General features: G+C 37.7%; 1 long non-coding RNA gene across 1 annotated transcript; it reads right to left on the reverse strand.

Moving 5' to 3' along the window:
- Nucleotides 1-4,700: 4,700 nt before the first annotated feature.
- LOC114646701 (uncharacterized) lies at nucleotides 4,701-21,124 on the reverse strand. The gene is made up of 3 exons (XR_003715390.2): nucleotides 20,461-21,124; nucleotides 5,782-5,822; nucleotides 4,701-4,832 (listed from the first exon to the last, which is right to left on the reverse strand). It is a non-coding gene; the product is annotated as an uncharacterized LOC114646701 (long non-coding RNA).
- Nucleotides 21,125-22,792: the final 1,668 nt, after the last annotated feature.

A 22,792-nucleotide genomic window follows, 5' to 3' on the forward strand; every position in this document is an offset into this window, starting at 1 on the left:
CAGCAGGATCACTGTGGCCATGGCCTTTCCATGCAAATCCTATCGCAAGGCATAGCATCTCCATTTTTTCCTTTTCACAAAGAAAAGGCCATGCCATTAAATTATTACATGTAAACATGTCTCTTTATGTTAGGCAATAATGCTCTTTAACCACTAGTATTTATGGAATGATCATACATTGCACAAGTTCAAGTGCAAATGTTAGTGTATGTGCTTCTTAAAATGCAGCAAACACTTTTATTCTATTTATACAAATGTATTGTCATTTGAGTGATGGAGATGAATGTCATTCTTTGCTTGGCAAGTCATGACACAAGTGTAAGTTCATGCTAAATCAGAAATGAGATATATAAATACGGCCCTGAATTATTTACTTTATTCATTAATGGAGCATGGTTATGAAAAAAACTGTACTGTTCTCTCTCTTTTTCTGATTGTCTGTCCAGAGCTGAAACTCAACACGAGTTGAAATCCAGTTGAATGTTCTGATGGAGCAATTTATCTCATGATAAGCAGAGGTAAGGAGAGCTGACCACATGCTCCTACTAAATTATTTAATGTTACCCACAATGGTGGGTAAAGTTGCTCCTCTCTTTTCAAAATCTTGGAGTTTCAGCACCACAGCTTCATTTGTTAAGGAATGGAATATGAACTACTTTTACTATCATAAAACTGTGTTTCTTTATTAGAGTGGTTGTCCTTTTCATTATCTTATGCACAGACATCAACATGCTTCTACTGTACATATCCCACATTTCCACAATATTTTTAAAAATTTCTGAAAGTTCTAATAATGTAAATAAAGATGTTTCTTCATACTTAAACACCATTTGAAATACAATCTTACAAGATGTACTATTATCAGTTAAGGTCACTTATGAAATATCGGAATATGAATTTCCTTATAGCAAAAACTTATGGTTTCAGATCAGTCTCATGATGTATTTTACATTGTGCTTATTTTGCATTTGAGTTTTTTTTTTAATTTTTCAATGTTCAAAATCAAATCTCCTGTAATATTTAAAGCATATCCATAGACTACCCAGCTGCTCACTAACTCTTACAAGTGATGCTGCTCAAGAAGCAAAGAAAAGAAAAAAAAATACAGACTACAACTTGAAGAACACCCCCGCTACAAACATTTTAACACTCTCATTTCTGATGTCTCTGTGCCTTCATTGTGGTTTTGTAGATGTTGGTTTAGGAAAGAAAATAATTCTGTATTTTTCATTTGAAATGTCCTGCTATTATTTGAAAAAAAAAATCAATTGTTTAGTAAAATCCTGGTAAGAAAGGGTTCAGACAAAATACTTTTGGTTCAAAGACATTCAGACAAGACACTCCCAGCAAGTTAGGTAAAGAACTTGAGTGAGTGCTTTCACTACAGACTGATATACAGGGTCATTGCATTCTGCAAGCTAAGAATTAGCAGCAAAGGCTCAAGTAGCCATAACCGTCACATTTTAATTCATTTAATGTTTAATTCACCTGCTTTATAATGTGGAGCATATCAAGTCTATTAGGAAAATCAGCTTTCTGTTTATTGTTTGATGTGTGATCCATTTAGCCCAGTCTCAGCTCGAAAAAGTCAAAGGCTGTTTGGTCAGGTGTGATGCCATTTGGGTGACAGGCAAAGGTGATACAGATCTAAATATGCTAGACATGCCAATTTGGACTTGTTTTTGAGACATACAATACAATACATCTTATTTTTTTGTAGAGCACTATTCAATTATTGCAGGGACAGAGTGCTGCGAACAATTTCTTAGTTAAAATACAAGTATAGATTATACTAATTACTTAATGAAGAACTGGTAAACATATAAATGCAGATTTGTTTAAACATACAAAGAACAAGGTAGAAACTAATTAAACATGGAAATGGAAACCAATAATTTCTGTCCTTTAATTAATTATTGAACTATGGACAGTTCATAATGGTGGAGAATAAAATTGTAAAAGAGAAAGTCAGAAATAGTCACAATCCTGGAGACCTCAGCCAACTGGCTGTCTACCTGCTACTCAGGTTTTTACAGTCAAGTCTGTGCTGGCTGTCCAATCTGATGAGTGAATCTTTCCATCTGATGATTTAAGCACTCCTTTATACAAGATGATTGTGCCATATGCTGGAGAGCTGTCTGGCAGTAGAACAGTGGCACCAAGTGCCACATCCTGGTACCGAGAAGAGAAACAGAATAGAGAAGAGTTAGTAACAGTTAAACATTTTGTGATACTTATATTTCTGAACAAATGACTAACAAACAGAGATACAGTATGCACAGCTAATCAGCAGCTCTTTTCAGGGTATGCTAAACTAGTGAGTCTTTAGCTTAGATTTAAAAGCTGAGACTGAAGGGGCATCTCTTGTATCAGCAGGCAGATCATTCCACAGCTTTGGAGCATTGTAACCAAAATCCCGACTTCCCATGATATGGTCATGGAGACATGAAATGCAACTCTTCTGGTAGGGAAGGAATCTCATGCAAGAAGTCAAAAATATTGACTAGATATATTCGTACTCTATTTAATGAACAGTTTTGGCTGCAAAATCAGACTTCTCAAACAAGGATGGTTTCATCCATGCTCAGAAATATCCCCTCAGGAGAGGCCCTATTTCTTTGTAGGGATATTTGCATGTCACTGTTTGGCTGATATGCAGTTGCTGTTTGTACTCATGAATGAGTGAGTTACCTAAATTTGACAGACATGGAAATTTTGAATGCTTTTTTGGATGTATGCATTTAAAAAATGCAGGAAATTAAGCATTTTTAGAGATATGAGGTTTACTGGTTGAAAGGAAATCTACTTGGAGAATCCAGCATCCACATGAGGAATGACTTTGACACCTGGGGAGTGTGATTGAGAGGAAGTGTTTATAACAAACATCATGTTCAAACAAAAAATTGCTACTAGGTTCTTCAAAGTACATTGGAGCAAATGCTAATGATGGATTTTGTAGTCACTGCATTTTATATGAACTTATTTTTTCTGGACACTCTAGTAAAGATAAATGTTGAGCTGTCATCTGATTACCACTTAGTAAAGAGCTTGTACAGATGGTTGAAACAGCTCTTGGACAAACTTGAAAAACCTAAATGATTGTAAGGGTTCTAGGAATGACTAATGGTGGCCTCTTTTCAGTATAAGTGCAACTCTCAGCTCTGGAAAAGATTCTTGTGCATGTCAGGAGAGCTCAAGGACATGGAGTCTGAATTGCCCACACTCAAGATCTCAGACATAGAGGGAGCTGTCAGGAAATGTGGTAAAAATGATATCATACCTCATCAGCTCAAGGGACCCATTGTTGGGCATTAGTGGTGAGGGAAGCTGTCAAACTGAAGAAATATCTATCTATCTATCTATCTATCTTAAATGTTCAGTGCTATAACAAAGGACCATCTCTAGACTTTACTAATAGTTACTGGCTGACCAAGAAGACGGTACTTGCAGCAGTGGTTGAAGTAAAACTTGTGTGTGTATTGTGGGAGGGTTGAGAATGTCATGGAAAATTACTTTCTTGCAAACAACTAAAAGACTCAGGAAGTGTACTGTAGACACAGATGTCAGGACAGAAATGATTTTGAAATAAAATAACAAATCAGTGCACCGGTGGCATTTTAGTGAGTGTTGTATCAGGCCATTATGTTGAAGTACAGTTTTTAAATTTTTGTCAGTCTATACCACCATTCCTATATATGCTCAGAATCTCTGGTTTGTAAGGTAAGAATACAACTGCAAGTATGATCAGGTTAAATGAGGTTCCTCCCTAGGATTTTTGGGCTCACTGTCTATAATTGGTGAGGAGTTTGGTAATACTGAAGGACATAGGAGTAGAATCACTGCCTCTCTAAACCTCACTGAGATGGTTTAATCATGAAGTTAGGCTGCAACTGAGTGCCCCTAAGGAGAAAAGCCAATGGCTAACCGAAGACATTACAGAATAATTAAATATACAGTATCTGTTGATTTGGAAGTGCCTGGAAATTCCCCAGGAGGATCTGGAGACTGTTACTCAGATAGGGTAGCCTGGTCTTTCCAGCACAGTATATGAACCTGCAGCAAGTGAAAATGGTTACAATTTTTAAAAAGACGTAGTTTCTGTTCACAGTGCATGGAAACCTTTCTATGTATGTTTATTTTAAACACTTTTCTGATAAAAACACAGAAACATTCAATGCAGTATCACAAATTCAGTGTATTAGTGAAATGGTAAAATATCCATGCATTGTTGTTAGAACAGAATACCACCAGGGTGCAGTAGAGTATTACTGTTTTATTTAAAGGGGTCTCAGCTTATGTACAGCACATTAGGCATGTCTTTAATTTACTTAGATAATCTGCAGGTTCTGTGGTGAAATAGGAGGGTAGCTGGGCTAAAACAGACTAAACCAATTCCATTTCTTTTCAAGATAGCATTGCATATTAATAGTTTGAAACTGCAATGGGAATCAAAGAAAGTGCATGTGCAAAGAGTAAAGACTGCTGTATGTGTATATGATGAAGCTGAGAAGCACTGCTGTGTGCTCAAGATTAGCATAATGAGTGTGTGATGGATTTCAGGAGAAATGTTGCGTAGTGAAGCTGGAATGCACTGCCATGTGATAATGGTGACAAAAGACATACTATGATTAATTGGTGTGGCACTCTAATATGATGATGAATAGAAATAGTGTGTAGTGAAGAAGAGGAACTTGCCTTGAGATGAGGTTTTCATCTTGAAATGTCCAATAAACAAAAGGCCAATGATGTTAGGAGCAATGCACTGTTGTTGAAGACAAGGTGGTGCTGATGCTGAATGGGACTGAAGGGCAATGAAGCAAAGGAGGGATCATCTGTGGAAAAGAAATAAAGAGTAAAGGAGGAGCACCAAATAGCAATGCTCTCAGAAGAAGCGTACAAGGGTATTTTTCTGAGGATGCAGAGAGAGATTGATTTCTATGATGTAGATAAGGCAGTGAGTGTATCATTCAGTCCTATTCATATCAGGGAGATTTAGCAATCCTGGCTGATATCATACTAAAGGGCAACTCATGCAAACTTTGAAAGAATATAGAAGGTTTTCAAGTCCAGAAAGGTGCTGTGTGGAAGACACCATGCTTCTCATCAGAGAAACACTGAATAAAAATCATTATATGTAGTGGTTTTCTTGTGTATCACCACTTCCCTGTACATAATACTTCACTGCAACAGTAGCTCTTTTCATATTAAAATATTTTATCAGCTTAATGCCAGTTTTAGTTCTTTTAATAGCTGAGTCTACTAAATTGTTTTACCTGACTGACAAATACTAGAAGCCACAAACATGAAAATAAATTCTCTTCTTAGTATTTCAGGAATTATAGTTTGTAGCCTAATTTAGCATAGTCAAGTGCAAGGCCGGAACTAGCAATGAAGAGGGTGTACATCTATCACAGGGCATTACAATACTTACTTTATACTAGTCTGATTTAAAGTCATACATGGGCTTAACACAAATTTTTGGGAGGTAAAAGGAAAACTAGAATACCTGAAAAAACAGTCATACAGGCATGGGGGAATGTGCAAACTCTACATTGACTGGGCTGCAATTTATACTTAATACCTAGTAAGGTATAAATAGAAGTAGTAGCAGTTGTATTCATAGTATTATTAATATTGTCACTTGTACAGGGTATAATGTAATTCTTACTTGCATGACCAACCAACAAAAAACACGTTGCCACTCTCTGGTGTCATAATAAATAAGAATGTATTCAAATACAGTACTTCATTTTATTTAAAGTAAAAGAAAAATCAGTTTACCTGATTTAGTCCTTGCTCCTTTTTTTCTCATTCTGTAAAATCTCATGAGAAAAAAAAAAAAAAAACTTAATTATATTTACATCTGGCAGCTGAAGTAACATTAATGCAGATTTTGCAGAGAAGTCTAGTTTCTCTCTCTGGACAGTGGATATGTACAAGTGAAAGGCACTAAATACCACACCACTGTGCCAAACCTGAGTAGCTTTGAATTATATATAACATCCTCTTAAAAAAGAAACCAGAGGAGAAATCAATGTCAACCACTAGCAAAACTAATTTTTTGACTCTGCAGGTGTACTATTGCAATGAAAACCCCCCACCATGTTCTGACACTTACTTTATTGATATCTTACATGGTATAAGCTATCTACAACAGTTACTTCAAAAATATGAAGAATACAAACAACAAACCATCCAGACCATCCAGCTTGTTAAGATAAATAATAGGTAAGTTGTTAAAATATCTTACTTGTCATTTTTAAAGGAATATTTGGCTCAACTACATGAATCTAGTTCCTTTTAATCAAAATATTCAATGGTCTTGCTAATGTCACATAATTCATTTTTGCACAAAATCCATGTGGGGGTTGTTATATTTTTTTTGTTAATTTATTTATTGTGCTGCATTTTTATGGGAGGTAGCAAAGGGAAAAAGTATATCCCAGCTACCTCAGAGGGAGTATAGGACTGCTATTTGAAAGAGAGTTAACCAGATGTTTACTTGTTTGGAGACTGAGACATGGCATGTAAACTGCATGGGAAAATTACAAAATTGTATCTATTATCTTCTTTTCCAAACAGCAGTGATTCACTTTCTTAGAGTTTTTGAGGGTGACAATGCTGAATAAGAACTAAATTCAGTCATGGGAGAAGAACTCTCATCCACTCTTTGTTCAATAGATTGAGACAACTGAGTGAGAGACTGTTGAGACAATGTGTGCATTGCTGCCTAAGGGATAGCGACTTAGAATGATCACACATGAAACAAGTTATATATTATCCCCTGAGGTTTGTGAACACAGAAATGGATCAACATGCAATTGGAGAAGACAAATAAACTGGGTAAAAAGAGTGCTTGGAATAACAATTTAGCTTAAATGAGTACAGTATCAATGTTCTTCATTTGCCAAGAATGTCAAGATTTTGTATTAAGGCTTAAAATGTATAAACCGCTCAATAAATAAAAAGAGAAGTGAATGGATTTTGTTATGTATTGTCAAAGTGGAAGGAATTAGAGTAGATGCATAGTATATTTGGGTTGCCAGCTAGGCCACCCCACTTACTGCTAATGTCCAGAAAGCAAAACAAAAATGAGAGTGCAGTGGCACAACTGAAAACAGGTGAACTAAGTACCAGCTTAGCTTATTTGGTTTTTATAAAGGATCACCTCTTTTTTTAGCAGTTCAAAATAATGGAACTCTATCATGCAGGGTCGTCTTCCCAAAACTGGGCCACCATCTTACAGGAGCTCCTAGTCTTATATGGTCCTGACCTGGTGGGGCTCCCCAGGATTTCATTTGTGGGGACTAGCTGCCCCCAATGGGCATCTTCTAGGCACTGCATAGAAAAATCCTCTTAGTGACAATGCCTCGTCCTGATGTGCAATGACTGTTGATGTAACTCAATGTGCCATGGAGGAAAGAAAGGTATCACAAGGTTGTGGGGTATGCATAATTCATGTGTTGGGCAGGGGCACCAGATAAGAAGACAGAGAGAGAATTTCAGCCTTGGAGAAAACGGGTATTGCTCCCTGAAAACGTAAGAGAACAATAGCATTGTAATTATGAGCTTTATCCACATTAGTATCTTTTTTGTATGTTACTTCATACCACATGGTTCCCAGAAGTGTTGATGTGTGATTTCATCGCAACAAACCATATTAAAGATGGTGGCATACTCTGTTCAAGTTTCTGAATAACTTGTGTGATTTGCTTTTCTTTTCTTTTGATTAAGGGTTTTGACTTTTTATGTAATTACGTTTGGCAGTGTAAATCTTGGTTTTGACCTTGACCTGTTATAATGGTCTGACCATTCTCTCATCTCCCAATCCGGTACTTCTGTGGTCTGCCCTTTAAGTCCAGGCAGAACAAATAGAGGGTATAAAATGGTTCTAGGATGAGAGATATTATAGTTTCAAAGCAAAACATTGTCGGAAAGCTAGATTCCTTCTAGTCTGTTTAGAGCCTAACACTGTCTAAACCCATACGCTGAATGATTTTGCTAGGAGGAGGAAGACTGGAATGAACGATGACTAAATCAAGTGGTACTTCAGAAGTAAACAAGTAGAAAATCTGGTAAAGAGGATGTCAAATTTGTCGAAGTGGGCTTAGAAAGGAAAGTTGTTCTTATGTTTCTTATTGTTTACTACCCAATATTTATTTTTTTGGCCTCCTAGATATTTATAGTGTGGTTTATAAGATTGCAACAACAGTCTGTACCTAGCTCGCCTTAAACAAAAACTGAATGAAAATGATACTGTATTAACAATATTAACAATAATCATCAAAGCAAAGGGTAGCTCTATTTACAAAAACATTTTCTTTACTGATGTATAACATTTAAACATTAGAACACTCTAGACGAGAACAGGCCATTCAGCCCAACAAAGCTTGCCAGTCCTATCCACTTATTTCATCCAAAAAAACATCAAGTCGAGTTTTGAAAGTCCCCAACGTCTTACTGTCTACCACACTACTTGGTAGCTTATTCCAAGTGTCTATCTTTCTTTGTGTAAAGAAAAACTTCCTAATGTTTGTATGAAATTTACCCTTAACAAGTTTCCAACTGTGTCCCCGTGTTCTTGATGAACTCATTTTAAAATAACAGTCTTGATCCACTGTACTAATTCCCTTCATAATTTTAAACACTTCAATCATGTCAGCTCTTAATCTTCTTTTGCTTGAACTGTATAGGCTCTGCTCTTTTAATCTTTCCTTATAATTCAACCCCTGTAGCCCTGGAATCAGCCTAGTCGCTCTTTCTGGACCTTTTCTAGTGCTGCTATGTCCTTTTTGTAGCCAGGAGACCAAAATTGCACACAGTACTCAAGATGAGGCCTCACCAGTACATTATAAAGATTGAGCATAACCTCCTTGGACTTGTACTCCACATATCGTGCTATATAACCTAACATTCTGTTAGCCTTCTTAATGACTTCTGAACACTGTCGGGAAGTTGATAGCTTAGAGTCCACCATGATTCCTAAATCTTTCTCATAAGGTGTACTCTCGATTTTACGACCACTCATTGTGTATTCAAACTTAACATTTTTACTTCCTATGTGTAATACTTTACATTTACTGACATTAAATTTCATCTGCCACAAATCTGCCCAAGCCTGTATGCTATCCAAGTCCTTCAGTAATGATATAACGGATTCCAAATTATCTGCTAATCCACCTATCTTGGTATCATCTGCAAACTTAACCAGCTTGTTACTTATATTCCTATCTAAATCATTTATATATATTAAAAATAGCAGTGGCCCTAGCACTAACCCCTGCGGAACAACACTCTTAACATCGACCAGTTCTGATGAGATTCCTTGCACCATCATCCTCTGCTTCCTGCGTCTAAGCCAATTCTGCACCCATCTAAAAACATCACCCTGAACTCCCACTTCTTTTAATTTGATGCCCAACCTCTCATGTGGCACCTTAGCAAATGCTTTCTGAAAGTCCAGATAAATAATATCATATGCTCCACTTTGATCGTATCCTTTTGTTGCCTCCTCATAGAATTCCAGCATGTTAGTAAAACATGACCTCCCTCTTCTGAACCCATGCTGACTGTTCCTAATAACTCCTGTCGTTGCCAGGTGTTGCTCAATCTTATCCTTAATAATTCCTTCCATTAATTTTCCTGAGATGCATGTTAAGCTTACTGGCCTATAGTTCGCTTGGATCTGCCCTGTCACCCTTTTTATATAAAGGGTGCTTTATATACCTGAAGTTACCTAAAGCTTTTTGTGCTTTTAAATAAAGCACAAAACCATAATAATTTTCTATAAATTCACAGTCCTATATACAGTATATTTATAGATCATCCAACTTTGGATCATTCATCATAAATAAATCACATCTATAAGGACTGAAAACCACAATTAACAGTAGTGAATCAGCAATCTACAATGGCTGGGTACAAGGTGGTTTAGAAACTAAAAAAATAATTTGCTCTGATGTAATTTAAAGGATCTCCAAAAAACAGATCTCTTTTGGTGATAAAAGTAATATTCCAACGAGCCAAGTAGCCAGTTTTCAATTACTGTATGTAGTCATTGAAGACTAAATTGCCATTAGTTAAAACTCAAGTGTTACAAGATATCAGGAGCTCTGATCTAGATATTGAGTCACCTGCCCTCACTGAGAAACTGGCCAGTTCCTATGATGTGAAGTTGAGTGACTGAAACTATTCTGTGATCTCACTGTTATAAGAAATTGCATGTCAGCCCTTGTCTGCAGGTTGTGACTGGATAAAAAAAATGAAGAAGTCTGAACAAATGAGGAAGAAAGTGTTGTGCAAAGAGCCATCGATAGTATTTCTGAAGAGGAAAAGTTCTGGGAATGGCCACAGTGACTGAGACGAATATTACCTGGGTTGCTTATTTTTAACTCTAAGGGTTTCACTGTTTTTACTTATCTATATGAGAATCTTAATACAGTAAGGATGAGAGAATGCCTGAACAAGTATCCTGAAGTTCTACAAGTACAAGATTACAATTCTTCCTATATGTGCGTGAAACATTTTCTAAAATTTAAAACTCATTAACTCACATTACTTTGAACATTCATATGGGCAGGCATATGTACTAATTAGAAACTAGAAGTGAAAACACCTGATGTCTGGGGTGTGTGGAATATGATATTATGGCACATGGATTATCATGGCACAATCTGGCATCAATGTGTTACATACAGTATGTAGCCAGATAATATTTTGAGAACATAAATTGTCCAAAACTTGTGGCTGTGTGTCATGTGTGGCATTTTAGCATACCTTAGGGTGACAAAGCTAAAGATGCCACGTTCAACAATGAAAGGAATGTAGGTAATGAAGTGTTGTTTGGCTACTTTGTCATCATTGGCTCAAATGCCCTTTAAGTTAGCTAGAAAAAAAATCTAACGTTTTTTATTATTCTTCTACAATGCATTATTTCTTTTTAGGACCTAAATGATCTTTTCCAAATACCTTGGCTTCATTGTAAAAAGCTTAGAAAAAAGCAGCAACAAGCAAAGTAGGCTAAGCAACCTGTGAAATGTAGGTTAAATGTTTTTGATGGGTCACAGTAAGAGGATACACATATTCTTCAGAAGGACAAAAGTGACAGACCAAGGGTTCTGTACTTAACACTTTTAGTTTTAGAAAGACTGTTTTAATACATCAATTCAAAATTTGCAAACTGATGAACTCTCCACATTATTGTCTGCTTAGATACTTAATAGCAAAGCATTTTAAAACCCTATTTGTGAGTATTTGTCTCTGTTTGTGCTTGTGTCACCACCTTATCTAACAGTAAAAGAAAGTGACCTGTTTCAAAGTGTGGGTTTCGTATTTGACGGTAGGATTGTGACTTTGGCTGCCTCAAGGTTCCAGTGCAGGCTTCAATTTCCTGCCCATACAGATCTCTAGCTAGTTTTGAGATTTCCTCAAGAAAAAAATATTTAACTGAGTAGACAAGCCAGTCTTTATATATTTGATAAAAACAACTAGCCATGAATATTCTTTGTTGAATATGGTTCAGTCTCAGAAAAAGGTGAGCATATCTTCTAAATAAAGAGGAAAAATAATTTGGAAAAGCAAGTTAAGTACGTACATTGCTTCATTTCATAAATGGGTCATCACTAGTAGGAGTCAAACAGGTAAATCATCAACAAAAAATCCACTTCCTGAGCCTGCATTCTACATATGTAACAGAAGAGCCATTTAAGAGCCTTGAATGAAATGAGGTACAACATGGTATAATGAATATCAAAGCTGACTAGCCTGTTCAAAAAAATAATACACATAATATGAGCTGTAATTCCATTATCATATTTCTCTATTTCTGCCAATAAATAATTTTAATGGATTTTAGTCTACATTAGATTAGATACAACTTATTTCTTCCCAAGGAAATTTTTGACTTTGTACAGAAGCTCATTAAATAAATTTATAATAATTAAAACTGATTTATAGAATAATGTTAAAAATCTTACCAGATTGTACTGAGCAAATTCAAGATATATCCAAAATACAATAATAATAATAATAATAATAATAATAATAATAATAATAATAATAATAATAATAGTTTAAGATCAGGAAAGTTTATTTCCATGTGGTGCTGACTGGTAAATGTTCATTGAGTACTGCACATCTAGGTAAGACACTAGGTGACTGTCATTCTAAGAAGAGAGATAAGAACTGATCATGGATGGAATAAAGGACCACTTAATTTAAACAGAATTAAGGACCATTGGCCTCCAGGCCTGATTATTAAGCATGAATACAAGAGGGCATGGTTAAACATTGCCAAAAGGATTGTTCTAGAGCAAGAGAACATTGCCACGCTCTGCAAGGGACTAGATGAGGTATCCCAGGTCATAATGTAATTAAACCCTCGGCTAGCAAAAAATGTAAAAAAAATAGTATCCAAATTCAGACAATGTATTGACTGAGCCTATCTGATTTAACACCATAATTGTCTAAGTCAACTCAAGGATGTCATGTGGTGTTATTATTGTGCAGACGCTAAGAAGACTGGTAGTGGAATAATACAAGAAACATACATGTTTTGGAGAAACAGAAACCCAGACATCTTTCCCAATTTGAATCCAAACATATATCCCATCAGAGATGATTAATATTTAGGGAGAAAAAGCCCAACTACATCGAGCTTGAGACAATCCAAATAGATGTCAAATAAACAATCAGAATGACTAAAAATTCAGATGAACAAACCTCCAATTCTCCTCAAAAATCTGACGAACATCTGCAACCACTCATAGCAGCCAATATACTAAAACATCGAGCTATATCAAACACTATGAAAGATTAACAGGAAAAGGAGATGGAAAATAAGATTACAGCAAAACTGCTTAAAATGAGGACTTTAACTATTTCTGCCATAGCTAGTGAGGCTGAGGACAGAACAGCTTCACTGGCTGCCCACGAAGAACATGTGTGGAAAAAGAGAATTCAGAAGACTATTAAATCACACAGGAAATATATTGCAGCCTTAAATGAATACAAGAAAAGACTTTTGCAAAGGTAGATCCACTTGAGAGTGAACCCAGCCACAGGGGATGCACAAACCAGTGTGTTTCTTCGTGTCGGTCCCAAGCCTGGATAAATCAGGAGGGTTACATCAGGAAGGGCATCTGGTGTAAAATTTTGTCAGATCAATATGCGGACAACGATACAAATTTCCATACCGGATCAGTAGAGCGGACAACGATACAAATTTCCATACCGGATCAGTAGAGGCCCGGGTTAACAATGGCTGCCACCAGTACTGTTAGCCAACAGGGTGCCGGCAGAAATTGGGCTACTGTTGGCCGAAGAAGGAGAAGAAGATAGGGGAGATGTGTCCGGAGGCAGAAGGACAGGAGGAAGGTAAACAGAGTGGAACTGAGGGTAGGAACTTTTAATGTTGGCAGTATGACTGGTAAGGGAAGAGAGTTAGCTGATATGATGCAGAGAAGGAAGGCTTATATATTGTGTGTGCAAGCGACTAAATGGAAGTGGAGTAAGGCCAGGTGGATCGGAGGTGGATTCACATTGTTCTATTATGGCGTGGATGGGAGGAGAAATGGGGTAGGGATTATTCTAAAGGAACAGTATGTCGAGAGTGTTTTGAAAGTGAAAAGAGTGTCAGAAGGAGTAATGATTATGAGGCTGGAAACTGAAGGTGGGATGATGAAGGTTGTTAGTGTATATGCCCCGCAAGTTGGGTGTTCGATAGATGAGAAAGAAGATTTCTGTGGTGAATTGGATGAAGTGATGAACAATGTACCCAAAGGAAGAAAGTGGTGATTGGAACGGATTTCAATGGACATGTTGGTGAAGGAAACAAAGGAGATGAGGAGGTGATAGGTAGGTATGGTGTCAAGGAGAGGAATGAAGAAGGTCAGAGGATAGTGGACTTTGCCAAAAGGATGGGCATAGCTGTGGGGAATACGTATTTTAAGAAGAGGGAGGAACATAGGGTGATGCACAAGAGTGGAGGAAGATGCCACAGATAGATTATATCCTATGCAGAAGAGTCAATCTGAACGAGATTAAAGACTGCAAAGTGGTGGCAGGGGAAAGTGTAGTTAGGCAGCATAGGATAGTGGTCTGTAGGATGATGTTGTAGATCAAGAAGAAGAAGAGGAGAGTGAGGGCAGATCAAATGGTAGAAGTTGAAAAAGGAAGACTACAAGGTTGAGTTTAGGGAGGAGGTAAGACAGGTACTGGGTGGCAGTGAAGAGTTGCCAGACAGCTGGGCAACTACAACACAAGTAGTAAGAGTGACAGCAAGAAGGGTGCTTGGCATGACATCTGGACAGAGGAAGGAGGAAAACAAAACCTGGTGGTGGAATGGGGAAGTACAGGAGAGTATATAGAGGAAGATGATGTCGAAGAAGAAGTAGGATAGTCAGAGAGATGCAGAAAGTAGACAAGAGTACAAGGAAATAAGGCACAAGGCGAAGAGAGAGGCAGTGAGGGCTAAAGAAAAGGTGTATAATGAGTTGTATGGAGAGGCTGGACACTAAGGAGGGAGAAAGGACCTGTACCGATTGGTTAGGCAGAGGGACCGAACTGGGAAAGATGTGCAGCAGATCAGGGTGATAAAGGATAAAGATGGAAACATACTCATAAGCAAGGAGGGTGTGTTGAGCAGATGGAAAGAGTACTTTGAGAGGCTGATGAATGAAGAGAATGAGAGAGAGAGAAGGTTAGATGATGTGTACATAGTGAATCAGGAAGTGCAACGGATTAGCAAAGATGAGGTAAGGAGAGCTATGAAAAGGGTGAAGATTGAAAAAGCCGTTGGTCCAGATGACATACCAGTGGAAGCATGGAGTGTTTAGGAGAGATGGCAGTGGAGTTTTTAACCAGATTGTTTAATGGAATCTTGGAATGTGAGAGGATGCCTGAGGAGTGGAGAAGAAGTGTACTGGTACTGATTTTTAAGAATAAGGGGGATGCACAGGACTGTAGTAACTACAGGGAGATGAAATTGATGAGCCACAGCATAAAGTTATGGGAAAGAGTAGTGGAAGCTAGGTTAAGAAAGGAGGCGATGATTAGTGAGCAGCAGTATGGTTTCATGGCAGAAAAGAGTACCACAGATGCAATGTTTGCTCTAAAGGTGTTGATGGAGAAGTATAGAGAAGGCCAGAAGGAGTTCCATTGTGTCTTTGTGGATCTAGAGAAAGCATATGACAGGGTGCCTCAAGAGGTGTTGTGGTATTGTATGAGGAAGTCGGGAGTGGCAGAGAAATATGTAAGAGTGGTACAGGATATGTACGAGGGAAGTGTGATAGTGGTGAGAATTGTAGTAGGAGTGACTGATGCATTCACGTGGAGGTGGGATTACATCAGGGATCAGCTCTGAGCCCTTTTTTATTTGCAATGGTGATGGACAGGTTGACAGACGAGATTAGACAGGTGTCCCCATGGACTATGATGTTTGCTGATGACACTGTGATCTGTAGCGAGAGTAGGGAGCAGGCTGAGGAGACCCTGGAGAGCTGGAGATATGCTCTAGAGAGGAGAGGAATGAAGGTCAGTAGGAACAAGACAGAATATATGTGTGTGAATGAGAGGGAGGGCAGAAGAATGGTGAGGATGCAGGGAATAAAGTTGGTGAACATGGATGAGTTTAAATACTTGGCATCAACAATTAAATGTAACAGGGATTGTGGAAGTAAGGTGAACAAGAGAGTGCAGGCAGGGTGGAATGGGTGGAGAAGATTGTCAGGAGTAATTTGTGACAGACGGGTATCAGCAAGAGTGAAAGAGAAGGTCTACAGGACATTAGTGAGACCTGCTGTTATATGGGTTGGAGATTGTGGCACTGACCAGAAAGCAGGAGACAGAGCTGGAAATAGCAGAGTTAAAGATGTTAAGATGTGCGTTGGGTGTGACAAGGATGGACAGGATTAGAAATGAGTACATTAGAGGGTCGACTCAGGTTGGAATGTTGGGAGACAAAGTCAGAGATGCGAGATTGCATTGGTTTGGACATGTGCAGAGGAGAGATACTGGGTATATTGGGAAAAGGATGTTAACGATAGAGCTGCCTGGCAAGAAGAAAAGAGGAAAGCCTAAGAGAAGGTTTATGGATGTAGTGAGAGAGGACATGCAGGTGGTGGGTGTAACAGAGCAAGATGCAGAAGACAGGACAATATGGAAAAAGATGATCCGCTGTGGCAACACCTAACAGGAGCAGCCGAAAGACGAAGAAGATGATCCACTTGAGAGTGAACAACTTACTTATGAAGTACAAACCAGACAGGAACATTGAAGAACTGGATCTAAGTATTCAAATGAAACTCAAAGGAAAAGCTTAGAGGCTGTGATGGTATATTAAGAAGAGCAACCACTCCCATCAAATCTAACACCTCAATGATGATATCAAAAGGTTCCATCATCAAATAACCAATCACAATAATGGAGTGAAAGAATCATGTTCTCAAGAGCAATTGAAGACCTTCTGGTGTGGAATCCTTTAAGATAAAGTTTTCCATAATGATAAAGTAACTTGGATAAACCAAGAGAGGCAGAACTATGAGCACATAAAAAAATATTATTATCATTGACAAAGCTTTCAGTTGCAAAATTACAGCTGAATGAACAGTTGGTGATAAGAAACCTGGAGACTGCTGAAAACTACAAGTATCTTAGTGTGGAGTAAAAATGATGGTATTAGTAACAGGCAGATGAAAGAGAGCACTGTGAGGCAGTAATAATTCTGAGTCCGACAAATACTTAAGCCAGAGCTTAATTCAAAGAATAGAATAACAGATATTAGCACTTGAGCTGTACCCATTGAGACTTAGAGCTTTGAGATAGCTAACTTGATACTAACTTACATTGAGAAAATAGATCTTAAAACAAGAAAGGTCCTTACTATGAAAGGTCTACATTACCTGAAGGCTGATGTTAAAAGACTACTGTACATCAAGAGACAAAAAGGTCAAATGGTTTAGTTGAGATAGAATTTGTTTACAATTCAGTCATTCCTGGTCTTAATGAATACTCAAGCTAAACAAGGACAAGTTCTCCAGACTAGTTAAGGATACCATGATGCCAGCAAAGCAAAATACTCTCGCCAGAAGATATCTAAATTAATCAAAGACAAATATCTGAGGCAAGAGAATACTGGCACTAATAAAAAGAATTGACCAAAATCCAGCATTGAGAAAAAAAAAAAACTGCTAAAGAAGAAATCACAAAATGGACAATTTATGTTTGTCTGAACAGACCATCAGTCAATAAAGAAATGTCTATGGCATGGTTTCACAGTCCTGGTATAAAAGAAGAATCAGAAAGCTTGATAATCACATCTTAGGTAAAGGTACTCAACACGAGATCGCACCAGTAGAGCATCCTGAAACAGACACCTGATAGCAAATTCAGGATGTATACAGCCAGGCAGAAGAATGCTCATGCCATACTGTTGCAGGCTGTTCAACACTAGTGCCATCTCAGTACACCAACAGACATAACAAAACAACAAGCTACATCTACTGGGTAATATGCATGTATTTGGTAGTAGAAGTGATCGACAAGTATTACAAACATGTAACTCAAAAAGGTCATCAACATCAATGATACTACCATCATGGGAAACATGCCAGTAACCACAAAAAGGACCATCTTATCAAACAGTCCTGTTATTTATTGTTCTGCATAATAAGAAAGAGAAAATCTGCCTTCTGTTCAAAATAGTCATCCCAGGTGATTTAAATATAATTCTGAAAGAAACCAAGAAACTCGCCAAATACAAGGACCTATCAATCGAAATTAGCAGGTTGTGAAACATGAAAACAAAAATTGTACCAGTCATAGTTGGAGCATTAAGAACAATCGAGATGCAATTTAAACAGAAACCTTTAGCAGCTCCCAGGCTATCAATCAGCTGGTGAACTGCAGAAGATCGTAATAATAGGAACTGCACAAATCCAATAAAAGGTGCTTAGATTAATCACTTTGATCTATTATTGAGATGTGGATATACCGGTTACCACTATTAAGAAATAGGTGAGAGGAATTAAGCAATAATAATAATAATAATAATAATAATAATAATAATAATCAGTCTTACTGGACCTCCGATTCTCAAAGAGAATTTTGTGCCTGCACCTGTTACAAAATACAGCACCCCAGGTCGCAAAGGCTACTGCAATTTCCCTCACTGACATTCAGTTTTGGCATGGCTCCTCTCTTGACAGACCAGCTGCATACTCGATGGACTCAAAGTCCACTGGTGTGGCACAGGAAGCCCATGCCTCCAAATCTTGGTCATGTATGATTTTCAGTCAGTCGGTACAATGTGCCTCTCTGTCACAGCATGCACTGTTGAGCCTTCATGTCAGCAGCACGTGCCACTGTGCTGGGGTGCACACCCGTGTCACTGCCTGCTGTGAGAAGGACCCAAAGCCTCTGCTGTGCTGTTCTTTTGAGCGGCACATGTGGCTGAGTTTTCCTGTCAACCACGCTGTCAGGAGTGTGGCTGCCATAACTGCCTGTCATGAGAAGGACGTCAGCCCCAGCATGCCTCTGTGTCACTGCTTGCCGTGAGAAGGACCCAAAGTTCAGTTTCGTGGCCGAAGCAGCCCATACATCCAATTCATGAGTCATGTTAAATGCATCACAGCATAAGCTATTGATTGAGACCAAGATCACGGCTCAAAGCCAAGGGGTGCGCAAGCTTTTGCGTGACAGACAGACAACCCTTAGCATTCTATACATATACACATAATAATAATTATTATAAAACAGATTTAATTTTTCATAAGACCACGTAAATGATCAGTATACTTTAATTAAAGCTGATGGATAAAATTAAAGAAATTGACACAGAAAGGGGAGAAAAGCAATCACTAAAGGAAGAATTAGAGACAGAGAGGGAACATGGAAAGACAAGATATGAAGAGGAGAGTACAAAGAAAGAGAACATGCAGAGACATAAAAGGAAGGGATAGAGACAGAAACCTAAAAGCTGACAACACCCAGAGACACATGGAGGAGATATCTTAGTATATTTAGTGTATAGTATACAGTATATCAAATATTTTTACATTGTACTACATGGTTCATTGCTGAAAGCTCAGTGCACAAGACTGAATGGTGGCATACGTTAAAGAAAAACAAATACCAGATAATATTATACCGGTGGTCCAGATCAATTATGCAATTTTCATTACGCTATAACTTGTTAAGTTTATTACAGAGAATTCACAAAAAATTATTTTTGTTGCCGATAGATGGCAGCACCTGCCCTGCATTCGTTTATTACAAGATATTTCGAACAATTCTTTTGTTTTGCATTGTTTTCTTGCATTGCATTAAAAGTTGCAAAATTAGATCTGGACCACCCTATATATTGGGTTACTGAATAATTGCCCCACAATAAAAATTTTTTGAAAAAAATATATTGTCGATTTAAAGTATTATAATGTGAACTCTTGCACTTTGGTATGACATATAATTAAATAATTCTTTAATTTGTTCTGTCCTCTTGTTGTGATGGGTTATGTAATATAATGCACTTGTTCATTAGAGGGAGTGTAATATGTTGCCTGTTATTCAAATATAATCAGCAATTATGTACAACCATTTTCAACTAAGCTGTGAATAATGTTCCTGAAGTTACTGTAAATCAAAAATGTAACAGAATTACTCTGATGTAACAAGCAAATCCTTCCCCACCGAGTGCCACATATCCTTTCTGTAGCCATAGCACACCTAAAGTGTGTCTGCACTTCTCTGAAACAAATGAACTTTTCTGGTCTGTAAGTCTCAATCTTCACACACGCCGTTTTTTTTTTATTATTTTTTTTTAATTGACTTAAAATAGAAATTAATGGAACTATGCAAGCACCTGACCCAAAGCCATAGTTTACAACCTATAGGCTACATGGTGGTTATAAAAGGACACATATCCACTGCAGCCACCCATGAATCTCGAATTAAAATGTGTTTAAGATGATCTAGCTGGAAACACTACAGAGTAAGCGCACATCCAGATCCCAATTCTCTGTGGTTCATAAGATAGTATTCAATTAGTGTTAATTTGAGGTTTGAAGAAAATTGTAAATCCTTTGCCTCCCTTATACACACATTACAACTTGAAATGTTTACCGTAAATTCTAAAGGAATATGACTTAAGAAACCAGTGATTCTGAGTTATAAGTGCATAAAAATGCTCGTGCGGTTCCGGGAAACCTCAAGTAAACGGCGTAGTTCTCTGTCAGGGAACACATGGGGAAAGTCGAAGGGGTGAGGCCGGAGTGGAATTTCCGATGACGTAGAAAATTTCTTGGTGAGAAAGTAAACACATCTGGGGAATTAAGAGACAGCTGTCGAATAGACAGAAGCGAATGCTACGAGAAGGAATCGATTGCTGCCGACTCTAAGACAAGAAGAAAGTCCGTGGTGTGTGTGGCCTTTCGCCCGGGTAAGAAAGATCAAGAAATGGGCACATACTTTTGTGACATCCGGAGAGGCAGAGGGCGACACGCTCACATTCTAGTCAGACTTAACAGGGCTCCGAGCTCTTCGACAGGCACGCTACACTTTTTCAGTCTTTTCGCGTATTCCAAGATATAGTTGAGCTAGTAAAAAGAAAAACTGACAACACTGGATCAGTAAATTCGTAGAGCTACTGGTCAATTAGATATCCCTAAAACGTCTCACGGATCGCTCGTTGATCGCTGGTTGAAGTGTTTTCAATCGCGCCCCCCACAATCCTCCGCATATTTTTGCCGTGAAAAAGCGGCAGCCGGTTATGCGTAATCAAAATCGGAAGTGTTTTGACGTACGTGTACCCATTTCGAGAAGGAAAGCGGCACGGATTTTACTGTAAAGAAAAATATTCGTTTATCATATCTAGTATTCTTCAGCAGCATGGCTTTCAGATGAAGAAATGACAATTCGTAATACTATCGAAAGACGCCTGTTGTCTCATGGTGTTTATTTTTATTATAATTATGTTTTTTAATACGTGCTGTTGAGTATGAAAATCACATTACAAAATGTTAAACGCATACCAATTAAAAACACAAATCCAAAAGGTTAATTATTAAATCCTTGTCAGCAAGCCATTCGAAAGTTGCCTTAACAAAAGGGTCATTAATTACTAACTTATAATAAAGCAGGTTGGCACCCTGCCTGGGATTGGTTCCTGCCTTGTGCCCTGTGTTGGCTGGGATTAGCTCCAGCAGACCCCCGTGACTCTGTGTTCGGATTCTGCGGGTTGGAAAATGGATGAATGGATGGATAATAAAGCATCAGAGAGAACACCCTGAAAACGTGTCGCCTGGCATATATATTTTTTTAAAGTTATGGTTGTATTATCATGTAAACTTGCTTCCAAAAGTAAATATTGTTGGGGTTTCAGTAATGATTTTCAGATTAAAAACTAACTAGTAAATCAATTTAAACAACATTGTATATGTCAGTGACAAGGGTTAGTTTTGAAAAGTCTGGTAAAAAAAAAAAGGTTTTCTCACACCAGGGCATCTCAAGCTCACTTTCCTGCAGCATGTCAGGTTTTAGTTCTAATCAATTTCTTGTCCACAGATCCATTTTATTGAGATGTTGAAGTGTATACACATTCATTTGATTAAAATTGACTTCTGTTTTTGTTTTATACAAGGAAAAATGACAATAATTCAATTATTTTACAAAGGTTTTCAATACAGTCATAGGTTTTAGTGCAAACGTTTATTTATGCTTTAAAATCTTTGAATAATGTATAAGATTGCGCCCTTGCTTCCATTGTTTTATTAACCAAAGGAAAATAAGGAGCCTAAAAGAAGGTATCCAGAAATGAATTGTCAGTTTTGCATAGCTGTTTGTCTGCCACGAATTACCTTGTGAAACACAGAAAATTTTATTTTAATTATATTTAAATCTTGATTTTGTTTATGAAAGTATTATTTACATTTACAAATACAGTATAGTGAAGATGAAAGAGATGAGACATCCACATTTTTTTGCCTCGTGCCATGTTTGATTCACTCACTATATATTGTTTTAGCCACTTGCTAATTACTTAAACTTGTGGTAGATTTGAATCCAGATTAATTTAACAAGTGGAAGCGGTGAACTTTTAATTTGTGTTTTAAACCCAATAGGGTTCTAAAGCAGTTTTTTAATTTGTAAACATTTCCTGCTTATCAAAATTATTGTAGGCATTTTTGGAATGTAAATGTTTTAGGAATGTTACTTGGTGAAGTAAAACGTACAAGAGGGCATACACAAAATACAGAAGCCCTTAGAAAACACAGCAGAAAGTGGACTTAACATTTATTCATTTAAAATCCATACCACATGGACTAGCTCCTATAGCCTTCTCCTATAGGCCACTTCTCTTTCAGGTATGAAGCACTTTAAGGTAAATGCTCCCAGTTCAAAAACACTTGCTCAGACCTCCAGTGTAGAGCTGATGTTCTTCTTGATGCTGTAGTAAATTTCAGGATATCAAATCCACAAAACATTGACATACTTGTCCCAAACATAATTGGAGGCCAATCGCGAAATCTGCTTGCTGTAAATTATCAGTTATAGTTGTTAAAAATGATGGGTCCATTTAACAATAAAAAGTTACTGAAGCATAGTCAGCATTGATTGTGCGACCAGTAGGGGGTGTTGCAGCACTCGAAACACAACCACACTAGGCCAGAGTTCTGGGTTCAAATAACATGGGTTTATGGGTGGAGAAGAGTGTCAGGAGTGATTTGTGACAGACCTGCACCAGCAAAAGTGAAAGGGAAGGTCTACAGGAGAGGAAGGCCAAAGAGAACATTTATGGGTG

Source organism: Erpetoichthys calabaricus, chromosome 2 (assembly GCF_900747795.2).
Source record: "Erpetoichthys calabaricus chromosome 2, fErpCal1.3, whole genome shotgun sequence".
NCBI lineage: Eukaryota > Metazoa > Chordata > Cladistia > Polypteriformes > Polypteridae > Erpetoichthys > Erpetoichthys calabaricus.